Genomic DNA, 18,040 nt, shown 5'->3' with positions numbered 1-18,040 from the left:
AGACAATGTACTTTCTAAGTTGTGATACTGGAGCCACCAGATTCACATGTGTGTGCTGTAAAGAGGATGTCTTCTTTTCCTGGACTTGCTGATTGTCTCTGGCTTCCCCCCCACACCCCGCTTCTCCTCCCTGGCTGTTTTTCTCAGCAGGCCAAGGAGAGGAGCCCTCTGGGGAAGATGAAGTAGTTCTCAGAGCTGCCATCTGATAGAAAAGAGAAGATCTACAAGAACTTTCAAAGGAGCTCTTCCTCCCCCAGGCACAAAACTAAATATGCACAGTAAAGAAATTTGAAAAATGCCTGCCCTTGCCATCCCCAATACCCCTTTGATTGATAGCAGAGAGGGTTTGCTAGGATAATTTTACTCTGACAGGTCCCAGACATAAATCCCACAAAGTTGCTGCTCTCGCTTGACAACCTTCCGAGAGCTCCAGTTAGGAACAGGAAACAGGCCCCTATTTTTCACCCTCAATGCTCCTTCAGGTGCAAAGAAAAGACTGCATGGAAAAAATAAATCCTTATCTGAGGGGGAAACAAAATTTAAAACAGTTTTCATACTTATTCATCAGAAAGAATGGCCAACAGAGAATGATGAGGCCCTAGTCTTACTTCTTCAAACTTAAATTTAAATCCTCCAGGTAAGAGATCTGAAACCTTTCCAGGGTGAGAAATTAGTCCTCCTATTTCATTCATATTTTTGTTCACCAAAGTTATGTTAGTATTTTACTTCAAGGACAGCCTTGAAACATACCACAATGTTCCATAAAAACCACTGCTTAAAAATAAAAGTACATAGATATGCTAATGTCTATAATTTACTGAGAGCTTGCAATGTGGCTTCCTGTGTAACTTATTAGGTCCACTAGATTCTCACCACCACCTTAAGTGAGCAAAGCCTCAATGAGCAGCAATGCAATTCAAAAGAAAGTCCAAGAAATGAATATTTTCAGCCTTCGTGTTTTCATCTTTCTTCATGGACTATCAGGGAATCTTTGGGAATCATTGTATACTCCCCACTTCTCCGACTGAAGAAAGATAACACAGCAATGAACACTACCTTCTCATAGAAATCAGACTCAACTGAGGTGAAGAAAGAATTTATGATTTGCTATAAATTAATGAGGAAATGAAATTAATCAGAACCCATTCTCCCAGCATTAGCTGATGTTACCTGAAATACAAGATTATGAACTATTAAAAATTACTATATGCTTCAACCCTGGCAAATAACTAAAAAGGGAAAACACTCTCCACTTCCCTAATACTTTTCAGAAGCTATGGAGTATTTACCTTTTAATTGTCTACCTCCCATGAATATGAAGAACAGTTTTCTCTTGGTGATAGGGTTCCATTTTAGCTTTAGGAAAGGGTCCAAAAACTCTCATGCCATTAAGAGTGGATTCCTCCTTCAATCCTATCACCCTGCCAAGCCTTGGGTATGTGGGTACCAGCAGAGTCTGGCATCAGCTTTGCCCTGCTGAGAGTTTCTAATAACAGAGAAGAAAGGATTCATCTTGGCACTCTTAGTAAAAATTGGTTCTTTAATTTATAAGATCACAACATGAAGGCTTTACCCTGGTCCACAGAATTGAGCCTTATTTTCCAGGAGTCAATATTTTTATGGCTATATCCATCTTATAAAGAATCTAACCAGGCCCAGGAGTTCTAACAATTAGTCCATGGATTAGTCAAGGAAGTCAGTGGGGAAAATAAGAATAAAAAAGAATGAGTTGCTCATAAAATTGGGGAGTAATATATGAGTTTTTTTTAAAGCCATAAAGCAACTTGAGCAAGTCTCAAGAAAAAAGAAACTTGCTAAATAATTCTCTCACTCTACTACCCCTCTAAATTGCAAACAGGATGTGCTTCCTTGTAAATGCCTATAAATTCTAGGGGAGAAAAACAAATCTAATCTTGTGTACAGAGCTCTAGGCTGCAAGGAACATGGTTAGATTTCTGTTTTGCTTAGAGGAAGATGCCAGAACAGCATTTTCCCATCAGATGTTGATAAGAAAGGCATTTAGCATTTCATTTGATGGGGCTGTTGTGAGTGGGTGGTATGACATGAAAAATTATGGCCAATGTCACATTAAAAATCACAGGCCCATCCACACATGCTCACTGTGTTCTCAAGCCAATGATAACACTATCTTGTGCAAAGCTGTCAGCTGTGGTAGATGTGGTAGAGATGTCCCTTTCCCAAGATAACTTCAGAAAATAGAATTTTCAAACATTTGGGGAAGTGATGGCCATCTTTTTGGTGCATGAACAAAAACTAAACTGAGCCTTCACTTTCTGCAAATTCAGTCCCATTAGGTCTGACTTCGCCTCTTGACCCAGGTCATTCCCCCAGGGATTCAATTTATTTCTCTGCAATATGAGCATAAGAAATTGGGCTAGAAAAGCATTTTCAAATTAAAGGTTAATCTTTGTCTGGATCCAAAAAAAACATCATTTAGAGTACAGAGGTATTTTGGGAACTCTAAGAAGCGAACTTGCTCTTGAAGATGAGGATAAGGCTGGATTGGGTAAGGTATTGTACCTATATGTCAAGAAACTCTTAAAAAAAACTGACATGAAATAGCAATTTCCTAGACCATGATATTTCAGCATCAACACTGATAACATTTTGCATGGAGATTACCTTGTGCATGGTAGAACGTGTAACAGTATCCCTAGTCTGTACCCAATGCATGCCAGTACCACACACCTGGGAGGAGAGGGAATAAAAATAAAAAATATCTTCAGATGTCATTAAATGAGTTGAGAAGGTGTCAAAATTTGCCACAAGTTGAGAACCACTGTCCTACAGTGTATTCAACAAGGTCATTCCAGTGAATCGCAGTGGGCCCCAGTATCCAATGAGGATGGCTGGACTCCTGAACATGTTACCACATTTTCTTTTCCCATGACTTGAGAAAATGTGATAGTTGTGTATATAACAGTGTCCTTCCACTTGGACTTCTTAGCAGAAATGAAGGTTTCTTTACTGTAAGGTAAAAGTTAAATCAATGACCTTGAAGGTAAAAATATAATTATAATAGAAATTAAATATTTCTCCATAAGGTGAATTTAGTTACACTCCTTACTCTTTCTATTCTAAAGTCCTTGAATCCTACTGTAGCAAAGATTCAGTCAAAAGTAAAGCTGCAGAACAAGAAACCCAGCAGAAGGAATGCAACAAAGAGTATTAATTCAAAGGTGTTAGAACTGTTGAAATAGCAATCAGTAGAAAGAAAGGCTATCCCAAGAAGCTGTCCTGAGAAAAGTAACTTCAGGAAACCACTACCACCTCTGCTCTCAAGCAACCAAGAAAAGAGGCAATGCTACTGCAACCTGGTATCCACAATCCCTGACAGAAGCTGGACCACAGTGAGGTAGCATGATCTTCCCATAAGAGATGTATCCATGGAATAGACATAGCTACTGTCAGAGAAAGTCATCTGAGGTAGAAAGACAGGGAAAGAAAGGCCCTCACTCCTTTCTCCCTTCTGCCCACCTTTTTTTCTCTCTAGTGACTCCAACTGAATAAACCTCACTAGATTCCAGCTGTGAAGGAATCTGAGAAATGCAATTCATGGAGGCAGCTCCTAGTAACACATACAGAACCAAGCAGGAGAAGGGTTTGAGAAAGGATCTGAAAGTAAATGGACAAATAATATAACTACCAAGTTCACAAGGCCCTGAGACCAAACCCAAGTGCTGCCTAAATAAATAAATATATATTTTTTAAAAACTACCAAGTTCAACTGAATGTAGTACAGACTTAACAATCAGGATGGGAAAGAAATTAGGATTAATCTAAGACAAAGATTAAGTTGAGGGGAAAAGTTAACCAAAAATCCTCAAAAAGTTCCCTACTCTTTCTCTCCAAGACCAAATTAACCTTGGGGGGAAAATCTAGATTGAGACTATAGTTGAATAGTCCTTGTAAAACTGATTTAATATATAATAAGAAAAATACTAGAAGAAATGCAAGGAATACTAGTTACCTACTACTGTGTAATAAATCTAGTGGCTGAAAACAACTACCATTGTATTTTCTCTTGATTCTTTTGATCAGAAATTTGGGCTGGGCTCAGTTCAGCTGGGCAGTTCTCAAGACTTGCCTCAGATTATTCAAGTGTCTATAGTTAGGTGGCTAGGTGGCTATGAGCCAGTTGATCTAAAGAGATCCTCTTTCTGCCACAAGAGTTCTCAACTTCCAGTAGGCATCCAGCTTTTTTACATGGCAACCTCAGAGTGTTACAGGGAAAGCAAGGCCCATGGTGAAAATGCTCCCTAAATCTCTACTACATCATGCTTGCTAATGCCCTATTGACCAAAACAAGTCACATGGTCAAACCCAAAGTCAAGGGGTAGATAGAAAAATTCCACTTTTGATGTGACCAATGTTACATTGCAAAGAGGCACACATACAGGAGGAAAACGGTGGCCATTTTTAAGACTCTATCATACTAGTGAATGGATTTCCTAAGAAAAGTTATTTCCTAATGAGAGTATTCCAGTTTTATCCACACCTAAATATTCTAAAAGGATACAAAATTATTTTACAAACAGCAAATGTTCTGGGTTGTCAGAGAAGCAATGGGCTTTGAAATACCTCCCTCAATCAGCTTCAACCCAACCTGCTCCATAAGGGCTTCATGATTAATCGCCTGCTCCATAAGGGCTTCATGATTAATCGCCTACTCCATAAGGGCTTCATGACACCTCACCCACTGTCAAGGATGTTGCCTTGAATTCAAACTCAAATTCAGGTAAGTCCCAACACTCCCTTCCTTTTCTTTCTTTTAATTCCTTTACTTCCCTTAAAGAAAGGGAAAGTCAACTTCCAGTACAGTGTTTTGGAGGAAGCATCAAACTAGATATCAGAAAATTTGTTTTGGGATTCTGAAAGCAATCATCCACAATAAGTCTCCTGGGTAAGCCCATTCTCCCCAACTCACAATTTTCTTATCTGCAAAACTGGGAGGTTAAACAATTTCAGGATAATTGAGGTACGAGCGAAGGAGTGAGGAATAGAGGAGAGAGGAGATGAGACAAGACGGTAACCGGACTGAGTAAAGTTGGCCGGCGTAAAACAGGTAACCTAGAGACTGCATGCCCTGTTAATGACATTGACGTTCATTGTTTTGCTTAAACTACATTGGCACCTGATCTGATTCCAATCTGTTATTAGACACCCTCCAAGATCTCACCTGCAGCTTATGGCCTCTCCCCTTTCCCTCTCCTTCATACCTCAGCTATAGCCATCTTTGCTGTGGCATTACCAAGTCCACCTGATTTTTCAGGACAAAGACTATCTGTGTGCAAATGCAAAGAGCAGTCAAGGCACTGACCTCTTTCTTCAAGCCATCTTGTTTCAATCCCACATGCCCCTTTCAGCAGGGGTGGGGGTGGTGCAGTTGACAAGGCTCTTGCTTTTCTATAAACAACTCCAGTTGGACTGATCCAAGACCATAATTCAGCTCTGCTCATTCCTATCTGGGAAAGGCTGCAGGGCCCAACACCCTGAGATCACATCACTGCTCCACAGTCAACTATGGATTAAAATGTACCCCAGGTTCCAAGCACTGAATCCTCCAGAGAAGACACTTTCCAAAAATATCTCCGTCTAACAGCTCCATCAATTCAGAGGGAATTCTCAGGAGGTTAAATGCAGAAAAAATAAAACTGGTTGTTAGCTGTGAGAAAGGAGATTAGAGAAGGCCTACTCTACACTGGCAGGAAATGACATCATGAGAAACGTGTTCTTTGGTGTGACACCAGGCTGTTTCTATACAAGGCTTTCAGATTTTACTTCTTGATGCAGCCCACCAGAACCACTTCAGACTAACTTATGTCCCTTTCCTGTGAGCCTAAAGTGGGACTAAAACTCCTTTGTTTGGTGACATTAGCAGCAAAGCATGGGAGCCAAATGGCCTGGATTTGAATATTTGTTCCACCTTTGGAAATCCAAATGCTGTGAACAGTTTTGTCGTCTATAAAATATGAACACAGGGACATGGTGACAATTGCAAAAAAGATTTTAGAGTCTTTGCTATGTAGCATATGTTAACTGTTTGATAAATGTTAGCCATTATCATATATCTAATTATGTTGTTGATAAAAACTGTTAAATTGTCTCAGGTGTTCCCTTTATATTAGCTTTATTTGTGTCATTAGATAATAAGCTAAAGAGTAAGGATGATACTTATTTATTTCTCTTTATTCAGTTGTCTCCCACCTCCACTCCCCATTATCCCAGGGCCATGTTTTCAATGAATACCCAGAGGTAGTAGTATAAGGATAGGATGCCACATTGAGGAAAGCAGAGGCTCTAAGACAGACACATGGTCAATTCCTGGCTCTATCCCTTAATAATTAGTGACTGGCCAATTTACCCAGCATCTTCAAGACTTAAGATGTATAAAATGGAGATAAAGTGAATGCTCCAAAGTTGGCTGTAAAGATAGCCTCCACAGGTGGAGCAAGAGGTCCTCCTAGGCACTCAATAAATGCTTATTTCTTTCTCTTTCCTCTCCCTGCTAATGAATCAATCAGATTGTTGCCAGGAGAGATTGTGGATTATACAGAAACTGGTCCAAACAAAACAAGAAAAGGGAAGGAGTCAAATGTTCTAAAGACAAATACCATGCTGTAGTTTGGATGTTAACTGTCCCCCAAAGGTCTATATGCTAAAGGCCTAGCTTCTAGGGTAGCACTATTTAGGAGTTGGGGCCTACTAGAAGGCCCTTGGGTCATTGGTACTATGTTTTCAAAGGGCATCATGGGATGTTAGTATCCTTATCTTTTCTTCCTGGCTCATGAGACAAGCAGTTTTGATCTACTGCATTCTCCTACCATGATATGCTCCTCACCATAGGCACAAAGCAACAGGGCCAATGAATCATAGACTAGAATGCCCAAAACTATGAGCAAAAAAATCTTTTGTCTTTATAAGTTAGTTATTGCAGATTATTTCATTACAATGACAGAAAGCTAAGACTTCATAGAAAGATCATGTAACCAGGGGCTTCTCCACCCACTGGCACCCAGGATTAGGCTTCTCAATGCCATTTAAAGATGGCAGTACCATCATCCACACAGGCATCTGAACAGAATCGGGCACTGGAGGTCTCAGAGTCTTTAAAGACTCCGGCTATCCCTTGATGATTGTTAAAACCCTAGATGGTACATATAAGAGGATACCCTATATTTTTCTCAATTTTCCTTCTGTTGTTGCCTTCGTATAATTCACCTATCCTCAAGAAACATGACAGACAAAAGACATGCCCAATCTCACAGGGATCATCTAGAGTTTCCATGGAATCTTAGCATTGAGGCTATTCAACAACCTCCCTATAAAGATGTAGCTTCAGAGAACGTGAATGGCTGACCCAAGGTCATACAGCTAAGCAAGGACACAGATGAAACCAACACAGTTCTGCTGACTCCTAGGCTGGAGTTTTTTAATTTCTCATCTTTCTGATACCTCCAAAGAATACATGCTTCTGAAAACATTTAAGTTGATCGTGCTGTAAATTCTAATACCGACATCCCCAGCCTGTGTTTGGTGGGATGTAAATAGTTATGACCTTTAAGGACTAAAAATCAATGAGCTGGAGACATCCAACAAAAAGCCATTTATGTCACCTTCTTTGTACAGCCCAGAATATTATTTGTACTCCTCTCTCATGTGCTGTCATTCTCCATGGCTGGGAATGTACCCCTGAGACCTACTTGTGTGAAGGAAACAGACCCCAGCCGGCCAGCCGTGCTGTGGCAACAATGTAGACTTCAACTGCTTCACTGTAGGGCTGCATTCTATGAAATGCATTAATTTTTTTAAACATCTACATGGCTGTTGCCCAACTCCCCTAAAAACACCAGCTGCACCATGCTTTCTCCTCTAATTTGACAGTTGGAAGAACAGCCCCTGAAGAACAGAATATTCTTCAGGGAAGGGCTGTTGGTTTTGAAGACATTTTAGGAGGCGTAGAAGATGAAAGAGATTTCAAGTTGAAACATCATGTAGGAAAAGGGTGGGAGGTGATGACAGGAGAAAGAATCTATGTGTATTGAATGCCTACACGTACCAGGCACTGGGCTGTGTAAGTTCTCATGATTTAAGACATTTGATCCTCACAATGCTGAAAGGTGAGTATAATAACCAAAATTGTACAGATGAGAAAACTGAGGCTTATAGTGATCTAAGGAAATTTTTTTGTATCACTGGTTTGTTTTTTTTTTAATCTTTTTTGTTGTTGATTTTATGTTTATTTTTATTCTGTTTTGCTTTTTTGTATTGCTGGGGATTGAACTTAGAGCCTCACACATGCTCAGCATGAGCTCCGCCACGGAGCTCTCTCCCCAGCCCTATAACTTGGTAGCTTAAAACAACAGAAACAGTCTTCTCCCACAGCTCAGGAGAGCAGAAATCTGAAATCGAAGCATGGGCAGAGGGGTGCTCCCTCCAGAGTCTCTAGATGATACTTGTTTCTTGCCTCCTCCAGCTTCTGGTGGTCGGGGGCACCCAGCAGCTTAACAGGTGCATCACACTAACCTCTTCCTCTGTCTTCACATGATCTCTTCTTCTCCATCTCTCTCTCTCTCCTCTGCATGTCTCCTACTAGGATATCCGTCATTGAATATAGGATCACCCTGAGTAGTCCAAGATGAGCTTATCTTGAGATCCATCATTACATCTGCAAAAACCTATTTTCCAAAATAGTCATATTCATAGGTCCCAGGGTAAGGATAGGACATATCTTTTTTTTCAGGGTGGGGGGGAAACCACTCAACCCATCACACTGGGTTTTAAACTCATCACTGTCTTACCCCATACTGAATTTTCTCACCACATTGTCATGTTATTTCCTGCCTTTTCTTTAGTCTGTTTTCTCAATAAAGGCCAAGAGAAAAGTTTCCATGTAGCCACAACCACGGTTTAGAGAGACAGAGCTTGTGAATTTCCAGGAGCCATCAGAAAGTTTGTGACAGAGTTGAAATTTAGGCTCCCCTTACACCCTACTCTTGCTTTAAGAACCAAGAGGGAGAAATGCCTCTGACTGATATCTCGCACTGTCTCTAAACATTAAAATGGTTCACTCCTTTCCTACAGCTCAGCCCTCCTTTTGCAGGAGTGTCAACTTAACCTATAGCCACCCACTAATAAGTTTAAGATAAAAGGCCAATACATTTAAATAAGATTCAGACATAATCTAATAGTATTTGTTACCAAGCCCCATCTAATTATATCAGTCAATCTTTTATTACCAGATCCATGAGTGCAGAGAACTCTATTATAATTTCTCTTTATAATGATCTCCTCACAATCTGACTCCTCGAACTCTACAATAAATTAATCATCTGCTCACAATCATGAGTAAACATCAACTCAATTAAGAATTGATAAATAAACAGTTCACTCCAAGGCTCATCCTGATGTGGATGGGAGTATCTCTGGGCGCCTGCCAGAGCAAGCTTGGCTAGAGCAATTCAAAATGCGGACAGAATAGGAAGGGCTCTCAAAGCTGCTAGCTTGCTGCTGTTTAGAGGAGGTGTTCTGGCTATGGTTTCCTGCTCTCATACTGTCTGCAGAGGTGAAGGACTTAGCATCTGCTTGTTCTCTCTGGGCTTAAATATGGGAGAATTGCTCATCTTACCCTCCCTCTGCATGGCATAACATCACATATCTGTAGGAAAATAGTCAAATGCAAGCAACAGTAAAGAGAAAGAAACCGTGTACAAGTTAATAAGCAGAACGTGGTGTCGCAAGGGTATGTGATTGTTATGGGTTGAATTTTGTGTCCCTAAAAGGTAGGTTGACATCCTAAACTCTAGTATGTCAGGATGTAAGCTTCTTTGGAAATACGGTCATACTGGAGTAGGAAGGTCCCTTAACCCAATGTGACTGATGGCCTTATAGGATGATGATATGAAGACAGAGAGGACAGCTTCATGTGAAGAGACACAGCAGAGAAGGTGATGATGTGATGGCAGAAGCAGATGTTGGCATGGTGCATGTATAAACAAAGGAACACAAAGGGTTGCAGGCTGCCTTCAGAAGCCAGGAAGAATTTTACCTAAGTCTCATTGCATGACCCTGCTGATACTTGCTTTTGAATTTCTAGCCTCCAGAACTATCAAAAAATAAATTTCTTCTGTTTGAAGCCACTTAAAGTATTCTGTCATGGTGGTTTTAGGAAACTAATAGCATGATTTGTTGTGAAAAAGCTAGCAGTTAGCACTGTCATATTAAGCATTTTGTAGGCATTAGCACATTGGATCTTCCCAAACATTTCTGAGGTTAGTGCTGTTATTTCTACTTTACAGATGAGGAAACAGGTTGACTGGGACCAACAACATCCAAAGTCACAGAGCTGGTGGGTGGGAAGCCTCTCCAGTACTAGAGGCTCATTCTTCATTCTCCACAGCAATACACCGGAAGTCCAATGCAGACAGGGCACACGGCGCCAGTGTTATTCGCCAAGGTACTCCCCAATTGCAACGCCAGAGTTCAAGGCCCCTCTGCCTTGAGAAGACAAAGGAAAGCTTACAACTGCAGGGGCCCTCTACCTTTCACATGTACTTCAGCCAGCTCCACTTCACTTTCGTGTTCCCTATATCCAATTCTCACATAATATAGGCTTTAAACCAAGCTTTCTGCTGCTAGAGAAAAATGTCAAAACTATTGCTGCATAAAGCAAAGTTTTTTTGTGGAGGAATTTCAGATCACAGAAATAAGATGATGAAACCAGAAAATTACCACTTTGCAACCTGTTACAAAATAATGGTCTTAGATGACCATAATCCAAAGATACTCAAACATGAGGCGAAAGGTTGGCTGGGAAATTTATAATGGAAAAAATCAGGTTGGCACTATCGGAGCCTACTAATCACATATTTTTGTGTTGCTTTTGTTAATTTTTTTCCAGATATATTGATGTATAACTAATAAAGTCATATGTAGTTAGGTGTACATGTAAAGAGTTGAGATATGTGTGTGTATATGGCAAATTCATTATCTCAGTCAAGTTAGTAAACACAGCTCACATGGTTATAATTATGAGGTATTACGTGTGTCATGATGTAATACAATAAAGTATATAGCACCCCATCCAAAACATGAATTTGAATGTAAACAAGTTCTTGATCTAACACCAAGTTATAGAAAGTTAATGAGATAGAAGAACAAATTAAATGTTAAATGATAATGGTGATGAAGCAACTAAGCGAAATCAGAATTGTGGGTCTTTCCACTGGACAAATCATTCTGTTCGGTGCCTCCCAAAATGAGAGGGGAGTCTGGGTGGAAGAGGAGACAGAGAAAATGAACAGAAAAAGGGAAGGAGTCTATTAGGGAATAAAAGAGATTCAAGAGTCATAGCAGCTAAAGAAAATGCATGGACCTTGTTAAAATCCTGAACCTAACAAATCTAATACAAAAAGATATTTCTGAGGCAACTCAGAAGGTTAGATTGTGGTCTGGGTATTAGAAAACGTAAGAGAATTATTGTTCATTGTTTTAGTTGTGATAATGACATAGCAATAGTTTTTAAGTAGGAAATGGTCTTCATTGGTTAGAGAACTTAAGTTTGTAGTGTACATGTACTATACATACACACATATAATGAAAAATGGCACGATATCAGGAAGATGGAGAAGGAAATTGGAAATACCACCACAGTCTCCCCCTGGAAACCCAGTTTGTTGCTTTTTTTGCTGTTTGGCTCCATTTTACCTAATGACTACCTAGGGAATAGACTATGCTCTTTGAGCACTGGGCTTATAGTTCTGGAAATTGCTTAGAAATGCCTAGAAAGCTTGTGTCAGTAAAGTGAAGTGTGAGGGAGGGAAGCTTGTTTCCCTCAGCTCCTAGGGAGTTGACTTGGTTGGTCCAGCTCCTGCCTGTTCTCCATAATACCTGCTCTCTGAATTCCTTGTTGAGATGACAGTTAGGGGTACACCTACATTTCTTGCGCGTGCGCTTGCTGTTTCTGTGTGTGTGACATGTTGGAACTCACTTCTTATTGGAATGCCTGATCAAATGAAAAAAACTTATGGCAAATGTTTAAGATGGTATGCATTCAATAAATATTAGCTGCTATCATCAGTCTTCTGATTGCAATTATTATACTGTTTATATTGCACTTGCTCAGCATTGACCATGTTCTGTGTTCTCTTTGTACCAGCTTCAGTCATCTAATGAGGGAAGGGAAAGTAGGAATGTCAACCCAAGAGCAAGGATATCCTCATCTATCTTTCTCTACCCACTAGCCTTCCTTCCCTCCTGACACCTTACTGAGACAGTGCTCTGCATACAACAGATTTGGAATCAATACCTGCTAGAAAGGTCCCTGGGTGGTTGGAGGGGGGGGGCGGGGTTAGGGGTACACATTCCCTCAGAAATCTGGAATCTACAGGGTCTGGAAAACAAAATGGGCCAAGGCAACAGACTTGAGTTAAACTCCTGGCTGTCACTTAATAAAGAGCAAACTTGACCATCTCATTGTATTCCTAAGGAATAAAATGGCCACCAAAGTGCCTGCCCCATAAAGCTTCAGAGACACAGCTGAACTCTACCTCATCCCCTGGCTCACACTCTGAAAGAATCTCCTCAAAAGCCACCAAAGTCATAAAAGGGAGGGGGAAAAAATCAATACATGGTATTTTAAGCTTCCCTTAAGCACTCTTAGTGTGATCAGTTCTAATCTGTATCTTCTTGCTAATGACTGATAAGCTGGAGTCATTTCCTTCTCTGGGCTTCAGTTTTCTCATCTGTAAAACCAAAAGTGTTCTTTTCTTATATTTATGTATTTCTATTTCCCCTTTTATTAGTTTATATCAATTATACAAAACAATGGGTTTCTTTATGAAAATTTCATACATATATATTTTGATCATATTTACACCATAACCCTCTCTTATTCTCCCTCCCCCGCATCTCCTTCCTCTTCCTAACATAACTCTTTCTACTTTCATGTCTTTTTTAAAAATATAGATTCTGCATATGAGAGAAAACATAAGGTATTTGTCTTTCTGAGTCTGGCTTATTTGACTTAACATGATGATCTCTAGTTCCATCCAGTTTCCTGCAAATGACATGATTTTGTGATTCTTTATGACTGAATAATACTCCATTGTGTGTGTATGTGTGTATGTGTGTGTGTGTGAACATATATGCCACATTTTCTTTATGCTGTATAAAGAATGATTAAAGAAATGGTGTTGATGGGAATGTAGGCTTGGCCACTGTGAACAGTGCCATGATAAACATGAGTATGCAAGTGTCTCTGTAGTAAGCTGACTGATTCCTTCAGGAATAGACTTCAGAGTGATATAGATAGATGATATGGTAGTTCTGTTTTTAGACTCTTGAAGAGGTTCTAGACTGATTTCCAGAGTCGTGGTACTAATTTACATTCCCGCCAAGAGTGCATAATGATTTCTCCAAGAGCAATTTCGATTTGTGACACTGGAGTTTGGACTCGGGGCCTTGTGCTTGCTATAGGACTTGCACACCTATAGAATTCAGGATGAACTTTGAGGGAAAAATTATTTTATCTAGAAATACACAGCTATTTATGTAATCTCTGATATATAATCTATACATATATTTGTATATGGTATACAATTTGCATAATATAAAAGATAAAGCTATTTATCTTTTCACTTAACTTCTAATGGATACTTAACATTTTCTTTTATCATAAATGTAGGCAATAAAATGACCAGAGTTTTAGGAGTATCTCTGAATTTATCATTGATAAAAACCTGATGTTTTCGTGTTATGTTATTGCAGAAATCTGAAATACTATTTATGCTTACCAATACTTTGAAATTGCAGTACTTGTTAAACTTGCTTTCACACCTGCTATTTATGTTAATGAAGAACCACATTAATTACTAAGTCATAAATTTGATTTTTAAATATCTTGATAACAGTATTTCCATATAATATACCTAGTTTGCTTTGTAATCCAACGTGTTTTACTTCGTGTGTTTAAAAAATCATTGCTACATGCCAAGCATGGTCATATAATCCTATAATCCAAGCTACCTTGAAGTCGTAGGTAGAAAGATTGGGGACAGAGTCTGAGGCTGGCCGTGGGCAAAAATGCAAAAACCCTATCCAAAAATTACTAAGCAAGAAAAGACTGGGAGCATGGCTCAGAAGGTAGAGCATCTGAGGCCCTGAGTTCGAGCCTCAGTGCTGTACAAACAAAAACAAACAAACGAATATAACACACACACACACACACACCAAAAAACAAAAAAAAAACATTGCTTTGAGTAAGAGTCCCAGACCTTTGTCAGACTGTTGGAGGATCCAGCTAGACTGCCTGGGTTCTAACCTACCTCTTCCCATTTGATAGTTATGTAACCTTGAACAATTTACTTGGTTTTTCTGAACCTAAATTTCTTTTTCTTAAAGTGGAAAACATTCCATCACCTTCTTTGTGTTTATTATAAGAACTCATATAATGTACCTAAAAGTGGTCAGTGGAACACTCAGTAAATGATTCCTGATGTTATTACTGTGGGCTTTCAACACCTTGGTGTCTTGTTATTTTATGCCATATCACTTAGATAAATTTCTCTCCAAACCAAGTCTACTATTATTCAGACTCTTTGAAATATACCATTCAATATTTCTAGAAACAAAGGAGAGCTAAATCAAGAGTAATGGCAATCACTAGAAATCACTGGTTTCACCCTACCTACTCTGAACTGTTACAAAAGAAATATCCAAGCAAGTTGTATTTTAAGAGCCCATACTAGTTCAATTCCTAGCATTCCCTTTGCTCTGGGATTGTGTACAGTTTTCCCCTCACTTAATTTCTCGCCTGCAGTTTGTATATAGAAACTGATAAGGAAACCCTAATCTCAAATTAATTGTGTGTGAGATTTTGTGGATATGCCCTTAATGTAAATAATCCAATATCTCTCCTGCAAACTGTGTCTGTCAGGAGGCAGCCACTTAGAGACTTTTGTTCTCCATTAGAGAGGTGCTACTGCCACTAGCAAGGATGCTTTCATTACTTTGCATAAACTTCTGTAGCTTAAAAGGGCCATAGTGAAGTTAGTTCAAGGCCCTTTATGACTGCTTTTGTTCTTCCAAGTTGGGGAGGAAAAACATCAGTGAAGTATGAAAAGGCTGTTTGTTTACAATCCCTACCCAGATCCCTGCCTTTTTCACAAAAGGAAAGGAAGCCAGCATGAGAATTACCATACTCAGGCCTCCCTGGGTCTCTCTGCATTCTCCCCACTTGTGTATTAAGCAGCCAGGCAGCTGTTGAACAAGTACTATCAACAAAGCAATCTTCTAGCCCTTTGATTCAGGCTATTCATATCTTCTGCCCTGAAATAAAATGACTTTCACAATTAAAACACCGAAATCAATGCGGTATCTATTGTCATGTCTGCAGGAGAAAAGCTTTAATTACAGCCATAGTTAGATAACACAATCATTACACCTCCTTAATCTCAAATATAAAACCAGCACCCTCTGAGTACTTTGCCACCCTTTCTTTGATTTTTTTTTCCATCTTCTTTTCTCTTTCTTTCTTTTTTTTCCCCCCATAGTGAATGGCTTTTTATCTAAGCACTTCAATTTGCATGCCTTTGCTGGGAGGTAGCTCCCCGTGATATGTTAATTGCAGATTGCTCTAAGTACTAAAAGATTAACATAAAACCCTTTGCAAACAAGCTAATAGTTTATGATAATTTTTGCATGGCCTTTGTCTGTCTATCACTGGATTGCCTCTAGCTGTAATTTTATAAAGAAGCTGTAAAATATCATTTAAACAAGTTCATTTACACATAATTATTACCAGAATCACATTATTCAATTTAGATACTCCAGCCTATTAACAATCCATGAACTAAAATGTAATTAAACTATTTTCCTTTTATGAACCTATTCATTACAATGTGTGGGAGATGGATCTCTCAGTTTCACTGCAAATTTCAGCACTTTGTTGTTGAAATTGACAAGACTGGCACTCATTATGTGCTTTTAATTATATTAAAAGTATTGCAAGACAGCTCAGATAAAGAATATATTTAGAAGAGAATGCCTGGAAATGCCAAGATGGTGTCATCCCTAAATATATATTTATTTTACTCAGGCTTTCCCCTCCTCTTAACAGTGAAAAATAAAATGAGGGTAGAGGTTTTAATTGAGATTTTCCATTTCTCTAAGTAATTTTTCCAATTTCAGCCAAAGATAAATATCTCATCTAATTAATCGTGTTTACTCATTTTTCCAGATTTTTATCCTTTTTTTGAAACTATGGTTGAAATTATACCCAAAGAAGTATATCCTCTCAGTATTTACATTTAGATCCACAATTACCTCAGACATGAACAGTGCTGTATTTAAGATGTGATTCTGCTGAACAGCTTAATTTCTGACACAAGCTTTAGTCTGTGTGGGAGCAACTGAATTATTAATGGGGAACATTTGCAGGGCAGGTTTCCCTCCCTGCTGTGCTTGTGGGGCTGCATTTCAGGAGAAATAAGTCTTTCGATTAGAGCAGACTGGGAGTCACAGAACTGGCTATTGACAGACATCCAAGTCATGTCAGCAACACAGGGCATTCCAGGTTAGGGGCGGCTTTCAAAGAGGAGGGCCACAAAATCCTGAGTCCAGCTTGGACACTCCCCACTCTCCCTTCCAGCACAGAGACATGCGTAAGTCATTGTAGTCTAAAGCTTTGCTTCCCAGTGTCCCATCTCCATCCTCCTTAGAATGGTCAACACCACTTTCTACAGCGGTATGAAGTGTATTTAGCCATCCTAGATCAAATTGTGGCCAACAATTTCCATTAAATACCTTTCCTGCCAGCCACTAAACCGGAGGAGGCTGCAGAGTCCTTGAAATTGCACACACGTCATAAAGGTAGCTGTGTGTTCTACAGGTATCTTCTGCCTCCTCAACCAAACACATCTCTACATCCCTTTTGTAGCTTAATAGTGTCTGATACTTGGCAATTATTTAACCAAAACACTGATTAGATATTCAAACCCTCCCTTCTCAGGAAACATTCCTAGCACACACTATGAAAGACTGGAAGATGTGCTGTGTGATTTGCTGGCTTGAAGTCTAATTTAGCCACTCTTCTGCTGGAGATAACCTCAAAGAAAAAATTCAACTGATTTCAAGGATGGCTTTTAGCGCAACCACCCTACTGTTACAGAAGATTCAAATGTGAAACAGAAGATTTGTGTAGGATTGAAAAACCTCCACTCAACCTTGCTGGTTTAGGTGTACAGTCAGAGGGAGGGTAGGAGTTCCATGTTCTTGTCTCATGAAGCCAAAGAATGAACTTCATGGACAATGAGAGTGAATAAAGCAGGAGACTTTATTAAGATAGAAAAGTAGCAAAAATTTCAGCTCCCAGACTTGGGAGGGGGCCCAAGAGGCAGTGCCAGAGAAGTGATATGGTCTGAGTTTTTTATAAGTTTTTTTCAGGGTGTTGCTCAATCTCTATGCTAATTAAGTGTGTAGAAAGCAGCATTCTGGTTGGCTAAGTCTGTAATGTTTTGATTAGTCGTGTCCTTATTTCTGGTCTACCTTGCTCTTCCCTCTTTCCATCCTTTAAGGCCACAGGGAGGTCATAATGGAGGTTTCCAGGAGCCCTTCTGTCCTAGCTATACTGTCTAATTTCATCTTACTGCCTAGCCTACTTGCTCACTATTGTTATTCTCACCTCACAGAATCTGCCAGAACTTAACTAACTCTTGCTTATCTGAACTAATCCAGGCAAAGAGGAATGGGAGCTCCAAGCCATCCATCAAGCAATTCCAATAACAGGTAGAGGCAATTTGACAAGCTTGCTATAATATTTTTCTTCTTATTTCTCTTATCTTGGATCTCACATTCTTGTTTGTTTTAGTTACCCATGTATATTAAAATCTGGCACAGTGCCTAGCACCTACAGAAAACTCAATAAACGTGGTAAAAGTGGATAGGTAACTTACTAGTTGGGATTTGGATCTAAGGTGGACTCTTACAGAAACCAGATACTCCAAATGTGTTTCATTACAAA

At 39.4% G+C, this 18,040-nt stretch overlaps 1 protein-coding gene across 11 annotated transcripts in view; it reads right to left on the bottom strand.

Moving 5' to 3' along the window:
- Window positions 1-18,040, bottom strand: part of Lrmda (leucine rich melanocyte differentiation associated) — a 1,025,409-nt gene that overhangs the window by 265,612 nt on the left and 741,757 nt on the right. The gene's annotated exons all lie outside the window — the stretch shown is intronic.

The sequence above is a fragment of the Castor canadensis genome, chromosome 7, assembly GCF_047511655.1.
Source record: "Castor canadensis chromosome 7, mCasCan1.hap1v2, whole genome shotgun sequence".
Taxonomy (NCBI): Eukaryota; Metazoa; Chordata; class Mammalia; order Rodentia; family Castoridae; genus Castor; species Castor canadensis.
This window is presented reverse-complemented; position numbering and strand designations above follow the sequence as displayed.